Raw genomic sequence first — 19,874 nt, 5'->3', positions numbered from 1 at the left:
GACTTAATTACAAGAGGACTGACACTCTAACTTTCTATGATTTGAACCTCTCCTGTGAGTCCAGTTTTAGATTCCGATGCCTCACTCCAGGTTTACTGTATCCCTTGGACCATCTTGTTGACAATGAAACACAGAAATTGCATCTGAATTTAATACAAAAGGCACAATGCCGACTTCAGTACAAGAGGATTGACTCACTAACTTTCTATGATTTGAACCTCTCCTGTGAGTCAGTTTTAATTTCCGATGCTTCACTTCAGGTTTACTATTTCCCTTGGACCCTCGTATTGACGATGAAACACAGAAATTGCATCCGAATTCAATACAAAAATCACAATGCGGATTTAAGTAAAAGAGGACTGACACTCTAACTTTCTATGATTTGAACCTCTCCTGTGAGTCCTGTTTAAGGTTCCGATGCATCACTTCAGGTTGACTGTATCACTTGGACCTTCTTATTGACGATGAAACACAGATATTGCATCCGAATATAATACAGAAAGCACAATGTCGACTTAAGTACAAGAGGACTGACACTATAACTTTCTATGATTTGAATCTCTCCTGTGAGTCCAGTTTTAGTTTCCGATGCTTCACTTTGGGTTTACTGTATCCCTTGGACCTTCTTATTGACGATGAAACACAGAAATTACATCCGAATTTAATTCAAAAGCCACAATGCCGACTTAAGTAAAAGAGGACTCTAACATTCTATGATTTGAACCTCTCCTGTGAGTCCAGTTTTAGATTCCGATGCTTCATTTCAGGTTTACTGTATCCCTTGGACCTTCATATTGACGATGAAACACAGAAATTGCATCTGGATTTAATACAAAAGGCACAATGCCGACTTAAGTACAAGAGGACTGACACTCTAACTTTCTACGATTTGAACCTCTCCTGTGAGTCCAGTTTTAGATTCCGATGCTTCACTTCAGGTTTACTGTATCCCTTGGACCTTCTTATTGACGATGAAACACAGAAATTACATCCGAATTTAATACGAAAGGCACAATGCCGACTTAAGTACAAGTGGACTGACACTGTAACTTTCTATGATGTGAACCTCTCCTGTGAGTCCAGTTTTAGATTTTGATGCTTCACTTCAGGTTTACTGTATCCCTTGGACCTTCTTATTGACGATGAAACACAGAAATTGAATCCGATTTTAATACAAAAGGAACAATGCCGACTTAAGTCCAAGAGGACTGACACTCTAACTTTCTATGATTTGAACCTCTCCTTGGAGTCCGGTTTTAGATTCCGATGCTTCACTTCAGGTTTACTGCATCCCTTGGACCTTCTTATTGACGGTGAATCACAGAAATTGCATCCGAATTTAATTCAAAAGGCACAATGCCGACTTAAGTACAAGAGGACTGACACTCTATCTTTCTATGATTAGAACGTCTCCTGTGAGTCCAATTTTAGATTCCGATGCTTCACTTCAGGTTTACTGTATCACTTGGACCTTCTTATTGACGATGAAACACAGAAATTGCATGCGAATTTAATACAAAAGGCACAATGCCGACTTAATTACTAGAGGACTGACACTCTAACTTTCTATGATTTGAACCTCTTAAGTGAGTCCAGTTTTTGATTCCGATGCTTCACTTCAGGTTTACTGTATCCATTGGACCTTCATATTGACGATGAAACACAGAAACGCATCCGAATTTAATACAAAATGCACAATGCCGACATAAGTACAAGAGGACTGACTCTCTAACTTTCTATTTTTTGAACCTCTCCTGTGAGTCCAGTTTTAATTTCCGATGCTTCAGTTCAGGTTCACTGCATCCCTCGGACCTTCTTATTGACGATGAAACACAGAAATGGCATCCAAATTTAATACAAAAGGCACAATGCCGGCATAAGTACAAGAGGACTGACACTCTAACTTTCTATGATTTGAACCTTTCCTGTGAGTCCAGTTTTAGATTCCGATGCTTCACTTCAGGTTTACTGTATCCCTTGGACCTTCTTATTGACGATGAAACGCAGAAATAGCATCCGAATATAATACAAAATGCACAATGCCAATTTAAGTACAAGAAGACTGGCACTCTAATTTTCTATGTTTGAACCTCTCCTGTGAGTCCAGTTTTAGATTCCGATGCTTCGCTTCACGTTTACTGTATACCTTGGACCTTGTTATTGACGATGAAGCACAGATATTGCATCCGAATTTAATACAAAAGGCACAATGCCGACTTAATTACATGAGGACTGACACTCTAACTTTCTATGATTTGAACCTCTCCTGTGAGTCCAGTTTTAGGTTCCGATGCTTCACTCCAGGTTTACTGTATCCCTTGGACCTTCTTATTGACGATGAAACACAGAAATTCCATCCGAATTTAATACAAAAGGCACAATGCCGACTTAAGTACAAGAGGACTGACACTCTACCTTTCTATGATTTGAACCTCTCCTGTGAGTCCAGTTTTAGATTCCGATGCTTGACGTCATGTTTACTGTTTCCCTTGGACTTTCGTATTGACGATAAAACACAGAAATTGCATCCGAATTGAATACAAAAGGCACAATGCCGACTTAAGTAAAAGAGGACTGACACTCTAACTTTCTATGATTTGAACCTCTCCTGTGAGTCCTGTTTCAGATTCCAATGCTTCACTTTAGGTTGACTGTATCCCTTGGTCCTACGTATTGACGATGAAACACAGAAATTGCATCCGAATTTAATTCAAAAGGTACAATGGCGACTTAAGTAAAAGAGGACTGACACTCTAACTTTCTATGATTTGAACCTTTCCTGTGAGTCCAGTTTTAGATTCCGATGCATCACTTCAGGTTTACTGTATACCTTGGACCTTCTTTTTGACGATGAAGCACAGAGATTGCATCCGAATTTAATACAAAAGGCACAATGCCGACTTAAGTACAAGAGGACTGACACTCTAACTTCCTATGATTTAAACCTCTTCTGTGAGTTTAGTTTTAGATTCCGATGCTTCACTTCAGGTTTACAATATCCCTTGGACCTTCTTATTGACGATGAAACACAGAAATTGCATCCGAATTTAATAGAAGAAGTACAATGCCGTCTTAAGTACAAGAGGACTGACACTCTAACTTTCTATGATTTGAACCTCTCCTGTGAGTCCAGTTTAGGATTCCAATGCTTCACTCAAGGTTTACTGTTTCCCTTGGACCTTCGTATTGACGATGAAACACAGAAATTGCATCCGAATTGAATTCGAAAATCACAATGCGGACTTAAGTAAAAGAGGACTGACACTCTAACTTTCTATGATTTGAACCTCTCCTGTGAGTCCTGATTTAGATTCCGATGCTTCACTTCAGGTTTACTGTATCACTTGGACCTTCTTATTGACGATGAAACACAGAAATTGCATGCGAATATAATACAAAATGCACAATGCCGACTTAAGTACTAGAGTACTGACACTCTAACTTTCTATGATTTGAACCTCTCCTGTGAGTCCAGTTTTAGATTCCGATGCTTCACTCCATTTTTACTGTATCCCTTGGACCTTCTTATTGACGATGAAACACAGAAATTGCATGCGAATTTAATACAAAATGTACAATGCCGACTTAAGTACAAGAGGACTGACACTCTACCTTTCTATGATTTGAACCTCTCCTGTGAGTACAGTTTTAGGTTCCGATGCTTGACTTCATGTTTACTGTTTCCCTCGGACTTTCGTATTGACGATAAAACACAGAAATTGCATCCGAATTGAATACAAAAGGCACAATGCCGACTTAAGTAAAAGAGGACTGACACTCTAACTTTCTATGATTTGAACCTTTCCTGTGAGTCCGGTTTTAGATTCCGATGCTTCACATCAGGTTGACTGTATCCCTTGGACCTACGTATTGACGATGAAACACAGAAATTGCATCCGAATTTAGTACAGAAGGCACAATGTCGACTTACGTACAAGAGGACTGACACTCTATCTTTCTATGATTTGAACCTCTCCTGTGAGTCTAGTTTTAGTTTCTGATGCTTTACTTCAGGTTTAGTGTATCCCTTGGTCCTTCTTATTGACGATGAAACACAGAAATTGCATCCGAATTTAATTCAAAAGCCACAATGGCGACTTAAGTAAAAGAAGATTGACACTCTAACTTTCTATGATTTGAACCTCTCCTGTGAGTCCAGTTTTAGATTCCGATGCATCATTTCAGGTTTACTGTATCCCTTGGACCTTCTTATTGACGATGAAACACAGAAATAGCATCCGAATGTAATACAAAATGCTCAATGCCGACTTACGTACATGAGGACTGACACTGTAACTTTCTATGATTTGAACCTCTCCTGTGAGTCCAGTTTTAGATTCCGATGCATCACTTCAGGTTTACTGTATACCTTGGACCTTCTTTTTGAAGATGAAGCACAGAGATTGCATCCGAATTTAATACAAAAGGCACAATGCCGACTTAAGTAAAAGAGGACTGACACTCTAACTTTCTATGATTTGAACCTCTCCTGTGAGTCCTGATTTAGATTCCGATGCTTCACTTCAGGTTGACTGTATCCCTTGGACCTTCTTATTGACGATGAAACACAGATATTGCATCCGAATTTAATACAGAAAGCACAATGTCGACTTAAGTACAAGAGGACTGACACACTAACTTTCTATGATTTGAACCTCTCCAGTGAGTCCAGTTTTAGATTCCGATGCTTCACTTTGGGATTACTGTATCCCTTGGACCTTCTTATTGACGATGATACACAGAAATTACATCCGAATTTAATACGAAAGGCACAATGCCGACTAAAGTACAAGTGGACTGACACTGTAACTTTCTATGATATGAACCTCTCCTGTGAGTCCAGTTTTAGATTCCGATGCTTCAATTCAGGTTTACTGTATCCCTTGGACCTTCTTGTTGACGATGAAACATAGAAATGGAATCCGATTTTAATACAAAAGGAACAATGCCGACTTAAGTCCAAGAGGACTGACACTCCAACTTCCTATGATTTGAACCCCTCCTGGGAGTCCGGTTTTAGATTCCGACGCTTCACTTCAGGTTTACTGCATCCCTTAGATCTTCTTATTGACGATGAATCACAGAAATTGCATCCGAATTTAATACAAAGGGCACAATGCCGACTTAAGTACAAGAGGACTGACACTCTATCTTTCTATGATTTGAACGTCTCCTGTGAGTCCAATTTTAGATTCCGATGCTTCACTTCAGGTTTACTGTATCACTTGGACCTTCATATTGACGATGAAACACAGAAACGCATCCGAATTTAATACAAAATGCACAGTGCCGACATAGGTACAAGAGGACTGACTCTCTAACTTTCTATGATTTGAACCTCTCCTGTGAGTCCAGTTTTAATTTCCGATGCTTCACTTCAGGTTCACTGCATCACTTGGACCTTCTTATTGACGATGAAACACAGAAATTGCATCCGAATTTAATACAAAAGGCACAATGGCGACATAAGTACAAGAGGACTGACACTCTAACTTTCTATGATTTGAACCTTTCCTGTGAGTCCAGTTTTAGATTCCGATGCTTCACTTCAGGTTTACTGTATCCCTTGGACCTTCTTATTGACGATGAAACGCAGAAATAGCATCCGAATATAATACAAAATGCACAATGCCAATTTAAGTACAAGAAGACTGACACTCTAATTTTCTATGATTTGAACCTCTCCTGTGAGTCCAGTTTTAGATTCCGATGCTTCGCTTCAGGTTTACTGTATACCTTGGACCTTGTTATTGACGGTGAAGCACAGATATTGCATCCGAATTTAATACAAAAGGCACAATGCCGACTTAATTACAAGAGGACTGACACTCTAACTTTCTATGATTTGAACCTCTCCTGTGAGTCCAGTTTTAGATTCCGATGCTTCACTCCAGGTTTACTGTATCCCTTGGACCTTCTTATTGACGATGAAACACAGAAATTGCATGCGAATTTAATACAAAAGGCACAATGCCGACTTAAGTACAAGAGGACTGACACTCTACCTTTCTATGATTTGAACCTCTCCTGTGAGTCCAGTTTTAGGTTCCGATGCTTGACTTCATATTTACTGTTTCCCTCGGACTTTCCTATTGACGATAAAACACAGAAATTGCATCCGAATTGAATACAAAAGGCACAATGCCGACTTAAGTAAAAGAGGACTGACACTTTAACTTTCTATGATTTGAACCTCTCCTGTGAGTCCGGTTTTAGATTCCGATGCTTCACATCAGGTTGACTGTATCCCTTGGACCTACGTATTGACGATGAAACACAGAAATTGCATCCGAATTTAATACAGAAGCCACAATGTCGACTTACGTACAAGAGGACTGACACTCTACCTTTCTATGATTTGAACCTCTCCTGTGAATCCAGTTTTAGATTCCGATGCTTCACTTTAGGGTCTACTGTATCCCTTGGACCTTTTTATTGACAATGAAACACAGAAATTGCATCCGAATTTAATACAAAAGGCACAATGCCGACATAAGTACAAGAGGGCTGACTCTCTAACTTTCTATGGTTTGAACCTCTCCTGTGAGTCTAGTTTTAGATTCTGATGCTTTACTTCAGGTTTAGTGTATCCCTTGGTCCTTCATATTGACGATGAAACACAGAAATTGCATCCGAATTTAATTCAAAAGCCACAATGGCGACTTAAGTAAAAGAGGATTGACACTCTAACTTTCAATGATTTGAACCTCTCCTGTGAGTCCAGTTTTAGATTCCGATGCATCATTTCAGGTTTACTGTATCCCTTGGACTTTCTTAATAATGATGAAACACACAAATTGCACCCGAATTTAATACGAAAGGCACAATGCCGAATTAAGTACAAGATTACTGACACACTAACTGTCTATTGTATGAACCTCTCTTGAGAGTCCAGTTTTAGATTCCGATGCTTCACTTCAGGTTTACTGTATCCCTTGGGCCTTCTTATTGACGATGAAACACAGAAATTGCATCCGAATTTATTACAAAAGGCACAATGCCGATTTAAGTACAAGAGGACTGGCACTTTAACTTTCAATGATTTCAAGGTCTATTGTGAGTCCAGTTTTAGATTCTGATGCTTCACTTCAGGTTTACTGTAAACCTTGGACCTTCTTATTGACGATGAAGCACTGAAATTGCATCCGAATTTAATACAAAAGGCACAATGCCGACTTAAGTACAAGAGGACTGACACTCTAACTTTCTATGACTTGAACCTCTCCTGTGAGTCCAGTTTTAGATTCCGATGCTTCACTCCAGGCTTACTGTATCCCTTGGACCTTCTTTTTGACAATGAAACGCAGAAATAGCATCCGAATTTAATGCAAAAGCACAATGCCGACTTAAGTACAAGAGGACTGACACTCTAACTTTCTATGAATTGAACCTCTTATGTGAGTACAGTTTTTATTCCGATGCTTCATTTCAAATTTACTGTCTCCCTTGGACCTTCTTATTGACGATGAAACACAGAAATTACATCCGAGTTTAATACGAGAGGCACAATGCCGACTTAAGTACAAGTAGAGTGACACTCTAACTTTCTATGATTTGAACGTCTCCTGTGAGTCCAATTTTAGATTCCGATGCTTCACTTCAGGTTTACTGTATTACTTGGACCTTCTTATTGACGATGAAACACAGAAATTGCATGCGAATTTAATACAAAAGGCACAATGCCGACTTAAGTACTAGAGGACTGACACTCTAACTTTCTGTGAATTGAACCTATTATGTGAGTCCAGTTTTTGATTCCGATGCTTCACTTCAGGTTTACTGTATCCATTGGACCTTCATATTAACGATGAAACACAGAAACGCATCCGAATTTAATACAAAATGCACAATGCCGACATAAGTACAAGAGGACTGACTCACTAACTTTCTATGATTTGAACCTCCCCTGTGAGTCCACTTTTAGATTACGATGCTTCACTTCAGGTTTACTGCATCCCTTGGACGTTCTTATTGACGATGAAACACAGAAATTGCATCCGAATTTAATACAAAAGGCACAATGCCGACTTAAGTACAAGAGGACTGACACTCTAACTTTCTATGATTTGAACCTCTCCTGTGAGTCCAGTTATAGATTCCGATGCTTCACTTCAGGTTTACTGTATCCCTTGGACCTTCTTATTGACGATGAAACGCAGAAATAGCATCCGAATATAATACAAAATGCACAATGCCAATTTAAGTACAAGAAGACTGACACTCTAACTTTCTATGATTTGAACCTCTCCTGTGAGTCCAGTTTTAGATTCCGATGCTTCACTGCAGGTTTACTTTATCCCTTGGACCTTCTTATTGACGATGAAACACAGAAATTACATCCGAATTTAATACGAAAGGCACAATGCCGACTTAAGTACAAGTGGACTGACACTGTAACTTTCTATGATATGAACCTCTCCTGTGAGTCCAGTTTTAGATTCCGATGCTTCACTTCAGGTTTACTGTATCCATTGGACCTTCATATTGACGATGAAACACAGAAACGCATCCGAATTTAATACAAAATGCACAATGCCGACATAAGTACAAGAGGACTGACTCACTAACTTTCTATGATTTGAACCTCTCCTGTGAGTCCACTTTTAGATTACGATGCTTCACTTCAGGTTTACTGTATCCCTTGGACCTTCTTATTGACGGTGAAACACAGAAATTGCATCCGAATGTAATACAAAAGGCACAATGCCGACTTAAGTACAAGAGAACTGACACTGTAACACTCTATGATTTGAACCACTCCTGTAAATCATGTTTTAGGTTTCGATTCTTCACTTCAGGATTACTGTATCCCTTGGACTTTCTTATTAATGATGAAACACACAAATTGCACCCGAATTTAATACGAAAGGCAGAATGCCGAATTAAGTACAAGAGGACTGACACACTAACTGTCTATGATATGAACCTCTCTTGGGAGTCCAGTTTTAGATTCCGATGCTTCACTTCAGGTTTACTGTATCCCTTGGGCCTTCTTATTGACGATGAAACACAGAAATTGCATCCGAATGTATTACAAAAGGCACAATGCCGACATAAGTACAAGAGGACAGGCACTCTAACTTTCAATGATTTCAAGGTCTATTGGGAGTCCAGTTTTAGATTCCGATGCTTCACTTCAGGTTTACTGTAAACCTTGGACCTTCTTATTGACGATGAAGCACTGAAATTGCATCCGAATTTAATACAAAAGGCACAATGCCGACTTAAGTACAAGAGGACTGACGCTCTAACTATCTATGACTTGAACCTCTCCTGTGAGTCCAGTTTTAGATTCCGATGCTTCACTCCAGGAGTACTGTATCCCTTGGACCTTCTTTTTGACTATGAAACGCAGAAATTGCATCCGAATTTAATACAAAAGGCACAATGCCGACTTAAGTACAAGAGGACTGACACTCTAACTTCCTATGAGTTGAACCTCTCCTGTGAATCCAGTTTTAAATTCCGATGCTTCACTTCAGGTTTAGTGTATCCCTTGGACCTTCTTATTGACGATGAAACGCAGAAATAGCATCCGAATATAATACAAAATGCACAATGCCAATTTAAGTACAAGAAGACTGACACTCTAACTTTCTATGATTTGAACCTCTCCTGTGAGTCCAGTTTTAGATTCCGATGCTTCACTTCAGGTTTACTGTATCCCTTGGACCTTCTAATTGACGATGAAACACAGAAATTGCATCCGAATTTAATACTGAAAGCACAATGCCGACTTAAGTACAAGAGGACTGACACTCTAACTTTCTATGATTTGAACCTCTCCTGTGAGTCCAGTTTTAGATTCCGATGCTTCATTTCAAATTTACTGTATCCCTTGGACCTTCTTATTGACGATGAAACACAGAAATTACATCCGAGTTTAATACGAGAGGCACAATGCCGACTTCAGTACAAGTAGACTGACACTGTAACTTTCTATGATATGAACCCCTCCTGTGAGTCCAGTTTTTGATTCCGATGCTTCACTTCAGGTTTACTGTATGCCTTGGACCTTCTTATTGACGATGAAACACAGAAATTGAATCCGATTTTAATACAAAAGGCACAATGCCGACTTAAGTACAAGAGGACTGACACTCTAACTTTCTATGATTTGAACGTCTCCTGTGAGTCCAATTTTAGATTCCGATGCTTCACTTCAGGTTTACTGTATCACTTGGACCTTCTTATTGACGATGAAACACAGAAATTGCATGCGAATTTAATACAAAAGGCACAATGCCGACTTAAGTACTAGAGGACTGACACTCTAACTTTCTGTGAATTGAACCTCGTATGTGAGTCCAGTTTTTGATTCCGATGCTTCACTTCAGGTTTACTGTATCCATTGGACCTTCATATTAACGATGAAACACAGAAATGCATCCGAATTTAATACAAAATGCACAATGCCGACATAAGTACAAGAGGACTGCCTCACTAACTTTCTATGATTTGAACCTCTCCTGTGAGTCCACTTTTAGATTACGATGCTTCACTTCAGGTTTACTGCATCCCTTGGACCTTCTTATTGACGATGAAACACAGAAATTGCATCCGAATTTAATACAAAAGGCACAATGCCGACTTAAGTACAAGAGGACTGACACTCTAACTTTCTATGAGTTGAACCTCTCCTGTGAATCCAGTTTTAGATTCCGATGCTTCACTTCAGGTTTAATGTATCCCTTGGACCTTCTTATTGACGATGAAACGCAGAAATAGCATCCGAATATAATACAAAATGCACAATGCCAATTTAAGTACAAGAAGACTGACACTCTAACTTTCTATGATTTGAATCTCTCCTGTGAGTCCAGTTTTAGATTCCGATGCTTCACTTCAGGTTTACTGTATCCCTTGGACCTTCTAATTGACGATGAAACACAGAAATTGCATCCGAATTTAATACTGAAAGCACAATGTCGACTTAAGTACAAGAGGACTGACACTCTAACTTTGTATGATGTGAACCTCTCCTGTGAGTCCAGTTTTAGATTCCGATGCTTCACTTCAGGTTTACTGTATCCCTTGGACCTTCTTATTGACGATGAAACACAGAAATTACATCCGAATTTAATACGAAAGGCACAATGCCGACTTAAGTACAAGTGGACTGACACTTTAACTTTCTATGATATGAACCTCTCCTGTGAGTCCAGTTTTAGATTCCGATGCTTCACTTCAGGTTTACTGTATGCCTTGGACCTTCTTATTGACGATGAAACACAGAAATTAAATCCGATTTTTATACAAAAGGCACAATGCCGACTTAAGTACAAGAGGACTGACACTCTAACTTTCTATGATTTGAACGTCTCCTGTGAGTCCAATTTTAGATTCCGATGCTCCACTTCAGGTTAACTGTATCACTTGGACCTTCTTATTGACGATGAAACACAGAAATTGCATGCGAATTTAATACACAAGGCACAATGCCGACTTAAGTACTAGAGGACTGACACTCTAACTTTCTATGATTTGAACCTCTCCTGTGAGTCCAATTTTAGATTCCGATGCTTCACTTCAGGTTTACTGTATCACTTGGACCTTCTTATTGACGATGAAACACAGAAATTGCATGCGAATTTAATACAAAAGGCACAATGCCGACTTAAGTACTAGAGGACTGACACTCTAACTTTCTGTGAATTGAACCTCTTATGTGAGTCCAGTTTTTGATACCGATGCTTCACTTCAGGTTTACCGTATCCGTTGGACCTCCATATTGACGGTGAAACACAGAAACGCATCCGAATTTAATACAAAATGCACAATGCCGACATAAGTACAAGAGGACTGACTCACTAACTTTCTATGATTTGAACCTCTCTTGTGAGTCCACTTTTACATTACGATGCTTCACTTCAGGTTTACTGCATCCCTTGGACCTTCTTATTGACGGTGAAACACAGAAATTGCATCCGAATGTAATACAAAAGGCACAATGCCGACTTAAGTACAAGAGGACTGACACTCTAACTTTCTATGATTTGAACCTCTCCAGTGAGTCCAGCTTTAGATTCCGATGCTTCACTTCAGGTTTACTGTATCCCTTGGACCTTCTTATTGACGATGAATAGCAGTAATAGCATCTGAATATGATACAAAATGCACAATGCCAATTTAAGTACAAGAAGACTGACACTCTAACTTTCTATGAATTGAACCTCTCCTGTGAGTCCAGTTTTAGATTCCGATGCTTCACTCCAGGTTTACTGTATCCCTTGGACCCTCTTATTGACGATGAAACACAGAAATTGCATCCGAATTTAATACAAAAGGCACAATGCCGACTGAAGTACAAGAGGACTGACACTCTACCTTTCTATGATTTGATCCTCTCCTGTGAGTCCAGTTTTAGATTCCGATGCTTGACTTCAGGTTGACTGTATCCCTTGGACCTTCTTATTGACGATGAAACACAGAAATTGCATCCGAATTTAATACAAAAGGCACAATGCCGACTGAAGTACAAGAGGACTGACACTCTACCTTTCTATGATTTGATCCTCTCCTGTGAGTCCAGTTTTAGATTCCGATGCTTGACTTCAGGTTGACTGTATCCCTTGGACCTTCTTATTGACGATGAAACACAGAAATTGCATCCAAATTTAATACAGAAAGCACAATGTCGACTTAAGTACAAGAGGACTGACACTCTAACTTTCTATGATTTGAACCTCTCCTGTGAGTCCAGTTTTAAATTCCGATGCTTCACTTCAGGTTTACTGTATCCCTTGGACCTTCTAATTGACGATGAAACACAGAAATTGCATCCGAATTTAATACTGAAAGCACAATGTCGACTTAAGTACAAGAGGACTGACACTCTAACTTTGTATGATGTGAACCTCTCCTGTGAGTCCAGTTTTAGATTCCGATGCTTCACTTCAGGTTTACTGTATCCCTTGGACCTTCTTATTGACGATGAAACACAGAAATTACATCCGAATTTAATACGAAAGGCACAATGCCGACTTAAGTACAAGTGGACTGACACTTTAACTTTCTATGATATGAACCTCTCCTGTGAGTCCAGTTTTAGATTCCGATGCTTCACTTCAGGTTTACTGTATGCCTTGGACCTTCTTATTGACGATGAAACACAGAAATTAAATCCGATTTTAATACAAAAGGCACAATGCCGACTTAAGTACAAGAGGACTGACACTCTAACTTTCTATGATTTGAACGTCTCCTGTGAGTCCAATTTTAGATTCCGATGCTCCACTTCAGGTTAACTGTATCACTTGGACCTTCTTATTGACGATGAAACACAGAAATTGCATGCGAATTTAATACACAAGGCACAATGCCGACTTAAGTACTAGAGGACTGACACTCTAACTTTCTATGATTTGAACCTCTCCTGTGAGTCCAATTTTAGATTCCGATGCTTCACTTCAGGTTTACTGTATCACTTGGACCTTCTTATTGACGATGAAACACAGAAATTGCATGCGAATTTAATACAAAAGGCACAATGCCGACTTAAGTACTAGAGGACTGACACTCTAACTTTCTGTGAATTGAACCTCTTATGTGAGTCCAGTTTTTGATACCGATGCTTCACTTCAGGTTTACCGTATCCGTTGGACCTCCATATTGACGATGAAACACAGAAACGCATCCGAATTTAATACAAAATGCACAATGCCGACATAAGTACAAGAGGACTGACTCACTAACTTTCTATGATTTGAACCTCTCTTGTGAGTCCACTTTTACATTACGATGCTTCACTTCAGGTTTACTGCATCCCTTGGACCTTCTTATTGACGGTGAAACACAGAAATTGCATCCGAATGTAATACAAAAGGCACAATGCCGACTTAAGTACAAGAGGACTGACACTCTAACTTTCTATGATTTGAACCTCTCCAGTGAGTCCAGTTTTAGATTCCGATGCTTCACTTCAGGTTTACTGTATCCCTTGGACCTTCTTATTGACGATGAATAGCAGTAATAGCATCTGAATATAATACAAAATGCACAATGCCAATTTAAGTACAAGAAGACTGACACTCTAACTTTCTATGAATTGAACCTCTCCTGTGAGTCCAGTTTTAGATTCCGATGCTTCACTCCAGGTTTACTGTATCCCTTGGACCCTCTTATTGACGATGAAACACAGAAATTGCATCCGAATTTAATACAAAAGGCACAATGCCGACTGAAGTACAAGAGGACTGACACTCTACCTTTCTATGATTTGATCCTCTCCTGTGAGTCCAGTTTTAGATTCCGATGCTTGACTTCAGGTTGACTGTATCCCTTGGACCTTCTTATTGACGATGAAACACAGAAATTGCATCCAAATTTAATACAGAAAGCACAATGTCGACTTAAGTACAAGAGGACTGACACTCTAACTTTCTATGATTTGAACCTCTCCTGTGAGTCCAGTTTTAAATTCCGATGCTTCACTTCAGGTTTACTGTATCCCTTGGCCCTTCTTATTGACGATGAAACACAGAAATTACATCCGAATTTAATACGAAAGGCACAATGCCGACTTAAGTACAAGTGGATTGACACTGTAACTTTCTATGTTATGAACCTCTCCTGTGAGTCAAGTTTTAGATTCCGATGCTTCACTTCAGGTTTACTGTATCACTTGGACCTTCTTATTGACGATGAAACACAGAAATTGCATGCGAATTTAATACAAAAGGCACAATGCCGACTTAAGTACTAGAGGACTGACACTCTAACTTTCTGTGAATTGAACCTCGTATGTGAGTCCAGTTTTTGATTCCGATGCTTCACTTCAGGTTTACTGTATCCATTGGACCTTCATATTAACGATGAAACACAGAAATGCATCCGAATTTAATACAAAATGCACAATGCCGACATAAGTACAAGAGGACTGCCTCACTAACTTTCTATGATTTGAACCTCTCCTGTGAGTCCACTTTTAGATTACGATGCTTCACTTCAGGTTTACTGTATCCCTTGGACCTTCTAATTGACGATGAAACACAGAAATTGCATCCAAATTTAATACAGAAAGCACAATGTCGACTTAAGTACAAGAGGACTGACACTCTAACTTTCTATGATTTGAACCTCTCCTGTGAGTCCAGTTTTAAATTCCGATGCTTCACTTCAGGTTTACTGTATCCCTTGGACCTTCTAATTGACGATGAAACACAGAAATTGCATCCGAATTTAATACTGAAAGCACAATGTCGACTTAAGTACAAGAGGACTGACACTCTAACTTTGTATGATGTGAACCTCTCCTGTGAGTCCAGTTTTAGATTCCGATGCTTCACTTCAGGTTTACTGTATCCCTTGGACCTTCTTATTGACGATGAAACACAGAAATTACATCCGAATTTAATACGAAAGGCACAATGCCGACTTAAGTACAAGTGGACTGACACTTTAACTTTCTATGATATGAACCTCTCCTGTGAGTCCAGTTTTAGATTCCGATGCTTCACTTCAGGTTTACTGTATGCCTTGGACCTTCTTATTGACGATGAAACACAGAAATTAAATCCGATTTTAATACAAAAGGCACAATGCCGACTTAAGTACAAGAGGACTGACACTCTAACTTTCTATGATTTGAACGTCTCCTGTGAGTCCAATTTTAGATTCCGATGCTCCACTTCAGGTTAACTGTATCACTTGGACCTTCTTATTGACGATGAAACACAGAAATTGCATGCGAATTTAATACACAAGGCACAATGCCGACTTAAGTACTAGAGGACTGACACTCTAACTTTCTATGATTTGAACCTCTCCTGTGAGTCCAATTTTAGATTCCGATGCTTCACTTCAGGTTTACTGTATCACTTGGACCTTCTTATTGACGATGAAACACAGAAATTGCATGCGAATTTAATACAAAAGGCACAATGCCGACTTAAGTACTAGAGGACTGACACTCTAACTTTCTGTGAATTGAACCTCTTATGTGAGTCCAGTTTTTGATACCGATGCTTCACTTCAGGTTTACCGTATCCGTTGGACCTCCATATTGACGATGAAACACAGAAACGCATCCGAATTTAATACAAAATGCACAATGCCGACATAAGTACAAGAGGACTGACTCACTAACTTTCTATGATTTGAACCTCTCTTGTGAGTCCACTTTTACATTACGATGCTTCACTTCAGGTTTACTGCATCCCTTGGACCTTCTTATTGACGGTGAAACACAGAAATTGCATCCGAATGTAATACAAAAGGCACAATGCCGACTTAAGTACAAGAGGACTGACACTCTAACTTTCTATGATTTGAACCTCTCCAGTGAGTCCAGTTTTAGATTCCGATGCTTCACTTCAGGTTTACTGTATCCCTTGGACCTTCTTATTGACGATGAATAGCAGTAATAGCATCTGAATATAATACAAAATGCACAATGCCAATTTAAGTACAAGAAGACTGACACTCTAACTTTCTATGAATTGAACCTCTCCTGTGAGTCCAGTATTAGATTCCGATGCTTCACTCCAGGTTTACTGTATCCCTTGGACCCTCTTATTGACGATGAAACACAGAAATTGCATCCGAATTTAAAACAAAAGGCACAATGCCGACTGAAGTACAAGAGGACTGACACTCTACCTTTCTATGATTTGATCCTCTCCTGTGAGTCCAGTTTTAGATTCCGATGCTTGACTTCAGGTTGACTGTATCCCTTGGACCTTCTTATTGACGATGAAACACAGAAATTGCATCCAAATTTAATACAGAAAGCACAATGTCGACTGAAGTACAAGAGGACTGACACTCTAACTTTCTATGATTTGAACCTCTCCTGTGAGTCCAGTTTTAAATTCCGATGCTTCACTTCAGGTTTACTGTATCCCTTGGCCCTTCTTATTGACGATGAAACACAGAAATTACATCCGAATTTAATACGAAAGGCACAATGCCGACTTAAGTACAAGTGGATTGACACTGTAACTTTCTATGTTATGAACCTCTCCTGTGAGTCAAGTTTTAGATTCCGATGCTTCACTTCAGGTTTACTGTATCACTTGGACCTTCTTATTGACGATGAAACACAGAAATTGCATGCGAATTTAATACAAAAGGCACATCGCCGACTTAAGTACTAGAGGACTGACACTCTAACTTTCTGTGAATTGAACCTCGTATGTGAGTCCAGTTTTTGATTCCGATGCTTCACTTCAGGTTTACTGTATCCATTGGACCTTCATATTAACGATGAAACACAGAAATGCATCCGAATTTAATACAAAATGCACAATGCCGACATAAGTACAAGAGGACTGCCTCACTAACTTTCTATGATTTGAACCTCTCCTGTGAGTCCACTTTTAGATTACGATGCTTCACTTCAGGTTTACTGCATCCCTTGGACCTTCTTATTGACGATGAAACACAGAAATTGCATCCGAATTTAATACAAAAGGCACAATGCCGACTTAAGTACAAGAGGACTGACACTCTAACTTTCTATGAGTTGAACCTCTCCTGTGAATCCAGTTTTAGATTCCGATGCTTCACTTCAGGTTTAATGTATCCCTTGGACCTTCTTATTGACGATGAAACGCAGAAATAGCATCCGAATATAATACAAAATGCACAATGCCAATTTAAGTACAAGAAGACTGACACTCTAACTTTCTATGATTTGAATCTCTCCTGTGAGTCCAGTTTTAGATTCCGATGCTTCACTTCAGGTTTACTGTATCCCTTGGACCTTCTAATTGACGATGAAACACAGAAATTGCATCCGAATTTAATACTGAAAGCACAATGTCGACTTAAGTACAAGAGGACTGACACTCTAACTTTGTATGATGTGAACCTCTCCTGTGAGTCCAGTTTTAGATTCCGATGCTTCACTTCAGGTTTACTGTATCCCTTGGACCTTCTTATTGACGATGAAACACAGAAATTACATCCGAATTTAATACGAAAGGCACAATGCCGACTTAAGTACAAGTGGACTGACACTTTAACTTTCTATGATATGAACCTCTCCTGTGGGTCCAGTTTTAGATTCCGATGCTTCACTTCAGGTTTACTGTATGCCTTGGACCTTCTTATTGACGATGAAACACAGAAATTAAATCCGATTTTAATACAAAAGGCACAATGCCGACTTAAGTACAAGAGGACTGACACTCTAACTTTCTATGATTTGAACGTCTCCTGTGAGTCCAATTTTAGATTCCGATGCTCCACTTCAGGTTAACTGTATCACTTGGACCTTCTTATTGACGATGAAACACAGAAATTGCATGCGAATTTAATACACAAGGCACAATGCCGACTTAAGTACTAGAGGACTGACACTCTAACTTTCTATGATTTGAACCTCTCCTGTGAGTCCAATTTTAGATTCCGATGCTTCACTTCAGGTTTACTGTATCACTTGGACCTTCTTATTGACGATGAAACACAGAAATTGCATGCGAATTTAATACAAAAGGCACAATGCCGACTTAAGTACTAGAGGACTGACACTCTAACTTTCTGTGAATTGAACCTCTTATGTGAGTCCAGTTTTTGATACCGATGCTTCACTTCAGGTTTACCGTATCCGTTGGACCTCCATATTGACGATGAAACACAGAAACGCATCCGAATTTAATACAAAATGCACAATGCCGACATAAGTACAAGAGGACTGACTCACTAACTTTCTATGATTTGAACCTCTCTTGTGAGTCCACTTTTACATTACGATGCTTCACTTCAGGTTTACTGCATCCCTTGGACCTTCTTATTGACGGTGAAACACAGAAATTGCATCCGAATGTAATACAAAAGGCACAATGCCGACTTAAGTACAAGAGGACTGACACTCTAACTTTCTATGATTTGAACCTCTCCAGTGAGTCCAGTTTTAGATTCCGATGCTTCACTTCAGGTTTACTGTATCCCTTGGACCTTCTTATTGACGATGAATAGCAGTAATAGCATCTGAATATAATACAAAATGCACAATGCCAATTTAAGTACAAGAAGACTGACACTCTAACTTTCTATGAATTGAACCTCTCCTGTGAGTCCAGTTTTAGATTCCGATGCTTCACTCCAGGTTTACTGTATCCCTTGGACCCTCTTATTGACGATGAAACACAGAAATTGCATCCGAATTTAATACAAAAGGCACAATGCCGACTGAAGTACAAGAGGACTGACACTCTACCTTTCTATGATTTGATCCTCTCCTGTGAGTCCAGTTTTAGATTCCGATGCTTGACTTCAGGTTGACTGTATCCCTTGGACCTTCTTATTGACGATGAAACACAGAAATTGCATCCAAATTTAATACAGAAAGCACAATGTCGACTTAAGTACAAGAGGACTGACACTCTAACTTTCTATGATTTGAACCTCTCCTGTGAGTCCAGTTTTAAATTCCGATGCTTCACTTCAGGTTTACTGTATCCCTTGGCCCTTCTTATTGACGATGAAACACAGAAATTACATCCGAATTTAATACGAAAGGCACAATGCCGACTTAAGTACAAGTGGATTGACACTGTAACTTTCTATGTTATGAACCTCTCCTGTGAGTCAAGTTTTAGATTTCGATGCTACACTTCAGGTTTACTGTATGCCTTGGACCTTCTTATTGACGATGAAACACAGAAATTAAATCCGATTTTAATACAAGAGGCACAATGCCGACTTAAGTACAAGAGGACTGACACTCAAACTCTCTATGATTTGAACGTCTCCTGTGAGTCCAATTTTAGATTCCGATGCTTCACTTCAGGTTAACTGTATCACTTGGACCTTCTTATTGACGATGAAACACAGAAATTGCATGCGAATTTAATGCAAAAGGCAAAATGCCGACTTAAGTACTAGAGGACTGACACTCTAACTTTCTGTGAATTGAACCTCTTATGTGA

This window comes from Schistocerca americana, chromosome 4 (genome assembly GCF_021461395.2).
Source record: "Schistocerca americana isolate TAMUIC-IGC-003095 chromosome 4, iqSchAmer2.1, whole genome shotgun sequence".
Lineage (NCBI taxonomy): Eukaryota > Metazoa > Arthropoda > Insecta > Orthoptera > Acrididae > Schistocerca > Schistocerca americana.
This window is presented reverse-complemented; position numbering follows the sequence as displayed.